This window comes from Dioscorea cayenensis, chromosome 2 (genome assembly GCF_009730915.1).
Source record: "Dioscorea cayenensis subsp. rotundata cultivar TDr96_F1 chromosome 2, TDr96_F1_v2_PseudoChromosome.rev07_lg8_w22 25.fasta, whole genome shotgun sequence".
Classification (NCBI taxonomy): Eukaryota; Viridiplantae; Streptophyta; class Magnoliopsida; order Dioscoreales; family Dioscoreaceae; genus Dioscorea; species Dioscorea cayenensis.
In genome coordinates, this window is record NC_052472.1 from 11,298,894 (window position 1) to 11,306,827 (window position 7,934).

The following is a 7,934-nucleotide window of genomic DNA, read 5'->3' on the forward strand; positions in this document are numbered from 1 at the left end:
AAGAACTAAGCGAGTATATATAAGTTCTAGTTTCGGGCATCTATTGGTCAAATGCCAAACACGTTTGAGTTTTAATTTTAAATCTCACACCTGTTCCAAAACACAAAAGGGTTTTTTAAATAGATTGTATTAAGCTTTGGATAGATCGTGTACCCATTGAACCCATAAAATTATCATCCCTAGTAGTGAGCTCACTGTGGCCGTGTAGGCTTTTCCAAACTTGGGGAGCTCTCCATGGTTTGTTTGAGTTAAGTGAGATAATTCGGGGCCCTAATGACCTATTTAGGACTATATATGCTTGACATGACGTTGGTGAACCCCTGTGGGACAGAGTGAGCTTGCTTTGCCTGGGTTGTCTAGTCTTGAAGGGCTCACTGAACACCTTGTTAACTTACTCAATCTTGTGATAGCTCAAAGGGATGAGGTGAGCTAGCCCAATTAGGAGGGCTCTTCCGTTAGTGAGTCCTTGCAGGCCTAAGCAAGCTTGCCCCACTCTAGTCAGCCCTTGTGAGGTAAGGTGAGCTTACGAGGGATAAGGCATGTTAGCAAGGGCTTGCTAACATTAGTGAGCCTTGAAAGATCCCACAAGCTAGCCATAGGTCACGCATGCATGGGACAAGCTCTAATAAAAGAGTACAAAAAGTAATCAAAGGTAGAATCATAATTTAAAAAATAATTATTTTTTGAAAAAAATCAAATTGCCCATGTTTGATGTAAAGTTAAAAAAGGCCAAGGATTATATGGTATAAGTTTGAGAAGAATCTTAACCATCGTTTATTAAAATCCCAAATCACCTCTTTGAATTTTATCAATAAAAAGTATGATGTTTGCCTGCAATAAATGATGTGTTTTTGTATAGGTAAAATACCTAAATAGTGACCCAATTATTCTAGTATCTCTATTTGAGTCATTGAATAATAAAAAATTTTAATTTCGTCACCCAACTTAAGAATTGTGGTTATTGTAGTCAATAACACATTTGCTATTAACAGTGAGTTAACATGGAAGTTAATGTCATCCATTTTTTGATATGTTGGTATTACATGTCACCGATTTGACACCAAGCTGATAGGCAATGTTTAGTGATGTGGTATTCAACGTGACATTACTAGCTACATGGTATTGTTGGTGGAGAAAATGATATTTTTAGTAATCACACAAACAGTGCTAATATATGAAAAAATGGGTGTCATGTTCCATCATTTTAGCACACTGTTAACAAATTAAGCACCAATAACCCAATTTATCGTAATTCTAAAGTTGGGTGATTTAATTAAATTTTTTATTATTCAATGACCCAATTAGCAATATCCAAATAATTAGGGTGACTATCTAGATATTTTACATTTTTTATAAGGTAAAATTTGAAATTTTTATGCACATAGCGATGAAAAATCCCAAATTATTCATATTTCTTTATAATTTCATAAACTTAGGGGTTGCTTGGCATTTTTGCCAATTTTTTGTTTTTGTTGCCAATTTTAAATTTTGGAAACAAAAAAATAAAAAAAACATTTGACAAGCTATATTTTGAAGATAGTTAGGTAATTTGAGATAAAGATGGTTAGAGATTTGAGATTTTCTTTTGTGAAAACTCATTCAATTTTTTCTTTTCAAATCTTTTCTAACTATCACAAAAAATCTATATTTTATGTGTTCTTATTTTTTTTTATCACTAATACAATTTTATAAAAAGTTGGCATCTCATTGTTTTTATATTTCTTAGAAAAATATATAAAAAAACTTTGTTTACTAATACAAGTTAATTTGGTGTACTAATATAAAAAAATATAATAATTATAAAAATATAAATTAAGAAAATAATACAAAATTTTACAATACTTTTTTTTTTCTTGTGGTTTTTCACTTTCCGAAACAAACTTTTGTATCCAAACATGTTTTATTATAAAAAAAAAATTGATAACAAAACAAAAAAAATGCCAAACAACCCTTTAGTCATTCCATATACACTCCGTGCATCTCAAGCATGTCATGAGGCATCCTAATTACAAGTCCATTACCGCATGAAAAAGTTACCAACATTTTTACTGGTATCCATACCCACCAAAGAGCTATGTAAGTCCACTACAAGAATAGAGAGGTGTAGTGGAAAATATTAGTGGCAAATTTTAAACCTCCCGCTCCCGCGACTTATCCATCTTTCTCTTTCTCTCTCTCTCTCTCCTGTTCCCCAATTCTCTCCAGTGAATCTCTCTCTCTCTCTCTCTCTTTCTCTTCTCCCATTCTCTCCAGTGTTCCCACGCACCTCACTATATGTCCATACTCTAAACTTCTTTCTTGGTGTGTCTCTCGATTCATCTATTTCTTGAGTCTCATCCATGATTTTGATGATCCGCAAGTCTCCAATGGGAAATGGATCCTTGGGGCAATGCCCACCGTTATTGATCTCATTGGTGTTGTTGCCATCTTATTTGAAGAAGGGGAACTCAAGGTCTCTGTTGACATGGACATCACCTACCTATCACCGACCAGGATGAATGTATGTATGTGTTTCCAATTTCCCAATCTCTTCTCTCTTCTTCCAGATCTCTATTGTGATCATGATGGTTTTGCTGGCATGGCTTAGGATGAGGTAGAGGTGGATGCTCGAGTGTTAGGGCACAATGGAAGTGTGTCGGCGGTGTTGGTGAAGCTTTGGAAGAAGATGAATGGTGAAAAGGTGGCAATGGGCAAGCTCTAAATAGCATCAGGCTGGCCATTGATCAAATCTAGCAAACTCTGAAGATCAATCACAAAACCCTATTTTTGTGGTAAATTTCTAGCTTTAATTTTCCAATTTTCCATAGCTGGAATTTTCCATGCCTTTCTATTTGAGAATTTTAATTTGGTTAATATATATATATATTTATAGGAAGACATACTCTGTATATATATATAGTTTTGATATTTGAATTTTGGTTGATTTTTTTATGATTTCATTTTTTTTATTGAGGTCTAATGATTGTTTGATGTAAATATTTATTTAGTTTGAATTTTTTTTATTTTTAATTTAATTGGATATTTGGATGTGATAAAATTAGTACTAAAGTTTTGATATTGACTTTGTTTTACTACAAAAGATATTTCTTATATTTTAGTTGTTTTGGTATTGAGTTTGGATGCATATTTGTGATAATTACCTGCTTATCTTCTACTTCATGTATATATGCATAAGAAATCATGTTTAGCACAAGTAATGTCATGACCAGCATTGCCCTGATTCTTTGAAGTCACCATATCTTCCAGCTTATATTAACTTTTTTATTTGTGATAACGTATTCTAGTTTTGTATTCTATATGAGTTCTTTTTTTTATGTATATTTTTGAGGTTGGATTTGGTGTTGATGGTGGTGATGATTGGCTTTGCAGTGATTGCACTAGTGAGGTTTAGAGAAAGGGTACAGTTGGACCCCTATGGTGCATTGTCAGATGGGGTGGAGGTGGTGGTGAGAACCTTTGCAAGTCGGTTATGGTTAGTTGCTTGCATGGGATAGTCGTGGATCTGTGAGTGTTCTTCTCTATTTCAATTTCAGTACCTCTTGTTCTTTCATTGATGGTATGAATTGGCTGAGTCTCAATTTTTTTCTCAAATATGTAATTTTTTAGGAAACTTAATTATGTGTTGGTTGGATGGTGGACTTGCAACAATATAGTGCAAATAAGGATGTAGATATGTTCTCATGAGGAGACTCTTACGGAATGGTTTAATGAACTGTTTACTTTCACTGAATTGGTTCTCATCAGTAATCTTGGGATGACATGACATTAATTCGATTAGATATATCTTCTATTATTTATGATTATTGTCTAATGGCATTAATTTTTTGGTCTACCGTATACATCAGTTCATGTTGTCCTTGGTTAGAAGATGTGAAATATGGTCCTAGACCAAGCTTGGTGTCACACTTGTTGGGCTTGACTGCACTGAGCAATAGCCATTAAATGTTTCAATATGGTAGTTTCTAAGATAAATGGTTCGTATGTATTCTCTAATGCATGTTGGTTTAGGGAAAGTTCCCTTGTGAATGATATATGTTATGTGGCTCTTTGCTAGCATGTTGGTTCTTTGGTTTTTATTTTATTTCATTATTCTTCGTTTTAGTCCTTAGTTTTGGAGTTTCATAACCTAGTTATTGTTGTAATTAATTCTTTTGTTATTTCGTTTATTAATCTATATTATCATATTTTTGGAATTCAAAGTCTACTTTTCTATTTTGTATGGGTTATTGCAACAACTAATTAGATCATAGCTGATAACAAGAAAAGTTTTTATGTATTTTTTAATCGAGTGGAAAGTGTGTTTGACAAAGTTATAAAAATGGGCAAATAGGTACTCATCAGTGATAAAATAGTATTTGTAGCATTCGAGAAAAGGAAAAATAAAAACAAAAATTTACCAAACATGACATGTTTAAATATTCACATGTTTACTGCTTGATAAGAGCCATCCCAACCCATTCATGAGTGATTAAAATGTCATTGGCTCATTTCAGGTCTTTTAGCAGTTCATCATTGTAATTTTGATTCTATTATGTTGTCTGAAGTAGGAAAAGAAAAAGGAGATATTGATACCTGGGAGCACTTATTGGAAAGTTGTTTTGATACCAAGTTTTAAAATTTGTTACTGTGTTTTTGTACTTCATAATATAGTTTGTCACAAAGCATTGGTTTTTGGGTTGTTCTTTTGCCTTGTACGTTGATTGAGCTTGTAGTGTGAACTTTGGATCTGCCAACGACCTGCAGGTCTATTGGTACACGGGTCGCCGATAGAGCTCTCACCGAGTGGTGAGAGTTCGATTCTCGGCTGATGGCACATTTCTGGGAGTTGTGAATAGTGGTTGTGCACGAGTGGTTCCAGCGCTCATGTGAGCGGCCTCGTCCCCCACTTGTTCCACCGAGGCTCATGTGACGTCCCATGGGGTCTTTGAGTGGATTCACCCCGCTCCTCTTCTAAAAACTTTGGATCTTACTTTTGCCATTCCAGCTGCTACGAAGTCCCACTAATCACAACACATGGGACCAAAAGAAAAAGAAAAAAAATTCCTATGTGATATTTTATCCATGACTTAAATTGAAGAGATGTTCATACAAAGTGTTTATAACTGGAGTTACGGAATAGCAAACTGTAGTGGCCTTTATAATTTTTTCTTCAATTGCTCATATGAATCAAAAGTTAGCTCAATTCCCAATAACTGCCAATTCTGATTCTCAGTATCTTTTACATATCATCGTGTGTGAAAATTGCAGGATTTGGTTGTAGGTTATATAGGTGTGCCAAAGTATGCAGGACTAAGCATGACATAACACACAATATATTACTATCAGGTAGTATTAGTGTATGATGGAGGTTCAATTCACAACATAAACGTTGTTAGATGTATATGTATATGTATATATATTCCTATATATATATGTATCTGTTAGATGTACATATACTTGTATGTATATGGTATCTATTTGTTCCTATATGTAAACAAATAGATCATCAATGATACTTGTTCAAGCTTAAGGACTTGTTCCAATCTCTCTCTCTCTCTTCTTCTAACATGGTATCAGACGCCTAGTTTTCTCCGACCATCACCGTCAAACCTTGCTGGTGACCTCCTCTCTTTCGCTGTAAGCAATCTCTCTATCACCATAATTCTCTCAAACCAGCTCAACAGACTACTCAGCCTCCCTCGCTCTTTCCCCCTTCTTTTCCCTTACAAAACTAATAAATCCCTGATCTCTGCCTATACTGGATCTACTTGTGCTGGCCACTACCCTCCTACTCACGCCAACTGTGTCCGCTTGCCACGCCCCAGCCAACCATCCACGCCCGATTACTGCACACCTGCGCTCCACTCGACCGTGAGCCCTACCCAACTAGCCTACCTGCAGGACTCGTCCACCTGCCGAATCTGCCCGCTCGTCCACCAGAGCGCCACCTGATAACTAGCTCATAACCTCTTTCTTTCTCTATATTATATATATATATATATATATATATATATATATATATAGAAAGGATGCATCTTCTGCCCACGTTCACGGATTCGTAATCTGTGAACGTTGATATGGGCCATTGGATTTCAATCCAACGGCTGCACACCATTCTATGAATAGTAACACTGCGCACTATTCATAAGCACAGTAAAAAGTGGGATGCACAGTGTTTTAATCTAAAACATCCAATCAATCTCAGCATAGTAACTAAATCAATCTCAATTGTCCAACCTTACTGTGCTGATCTGCGGACGTTCTACGAACGTCCGCAGATGACGTTTGCCCATATATATATATATATATATCCCTTTTATTTCATCTTAAAAAAAACCTTTAGATCTTCATCACCCACACCCGTCGCCGATCTCTACTCCACACTGGCCAGTGGATGGCCATCCACACCACCACCAACCTCTAAAACAAATTCCAAGCTCTACACCTTGCTCCACAAAAATTGGTCCACACATAAACAAACAAAGACACGAATGACCTAACTTAATTTCTGCAATATTCAAGTTTCTAGACTTGAATTCTTTTCTCTATTGAAATAGACAAAGCCCATATAGTAGGGTCCACTATATAATTAATATATATAGATATATTTTACAAAAACCTACAGCTGATGGTGCATGGTTCGCAGCTCTAACTAATGATTGGTTTTACAGTGAATCAACAAAAAAATTAAAAAAATAAATAAAAAAACAAAGAAAGCAAAAATGCTTATGGACATGCTTTTTGTTAGTGCTAATGGAACCCCCTCCGGGCTTCCTCTACAGTGGCCTTGGCATTTCTTCACTTACTCTACCTCTTCTTCCAATGCCTCACTCCCCCCAGGCACACTTTGTGTAGGCTTCTGCTCCATTGTCTCTTGCGGATCAGCTGTTGGTGATATTTTTGAAGTTCCAACAGTCCTATCTGGCGGATTTCTCTCCCACTATTGGGATGTGCATTTAACTCAAGTTGCTTTATCCATACAAGTAGTTCATGTCCTCTCTGGCTTCTTGACTTTGGTGCTTTTCTCCAATGACCCCTAATGCCACTTATCTTCACAATTCCCATTTACCTTCTCACATCACCCTTTTTCACACTGTTGATGGCACACTTCTTCAGGTTTCCACAACTGGCCATCTCTCCTCTACTTCTTTCTCAGTCCATTCAGATTCTCATGTTCCTCATTTATACATGAATCTTATATCTGTTAGCCAGCTTGAAACACCAATTTGCATGTATGTACCGTAAGTACACATGAATTGAAGTAATAAAGTACCCGATGAGTCATGTCGTTGAATCCACAAGGAACATAAGTATTAGTAGTAACCGCTTCTCAGTTATCTTGTCAGAATCAATATTATAGTGAAATGAACTCAATCAAAAGAGTATAGATATCGCAAACAAGCCAAGAATAGTGAAAATAAGGAAAGTCTCAATCAACAAAGATGAGATACCCAAGCAATGCTTCCCTAGGATCTAACATGAAGCGCAAGACATACTAAATATTTCTAAATTGAGTTAATCAAGTTGAGGTAATCCAAGAATAATTGGTCCCTACCTCCAGGCCACCAATACTAGTCCTCTACGAGGTCCCGGCAGAGAAATCTCTCAATCTCACACCTCACACCACATATGATCTCAATAAACTCTAGGGATTTCTAAAAGTACAACTGATTGCTAAGAATAGACCTAACCTTACTTCTAGGTGAAAGATCTCACACCTCACACTAAATATAGTTGCATAAAGTCTAGGAAATATGGAGATAGGATACACTCATCAAAGGGGAAAGGGGACACTCTATTATCTCATGACTCACCCTTTAACCCTCTTCAATCTTGGAGTTCTAACCTTAATGGAGACCTCTCTCTCACCAAGGTAACAAATCATCTAATATAAATCAATAACAAGACTAATATGACATGCAAGCAATGAGAAAACAAGATTAAATCACAATTAA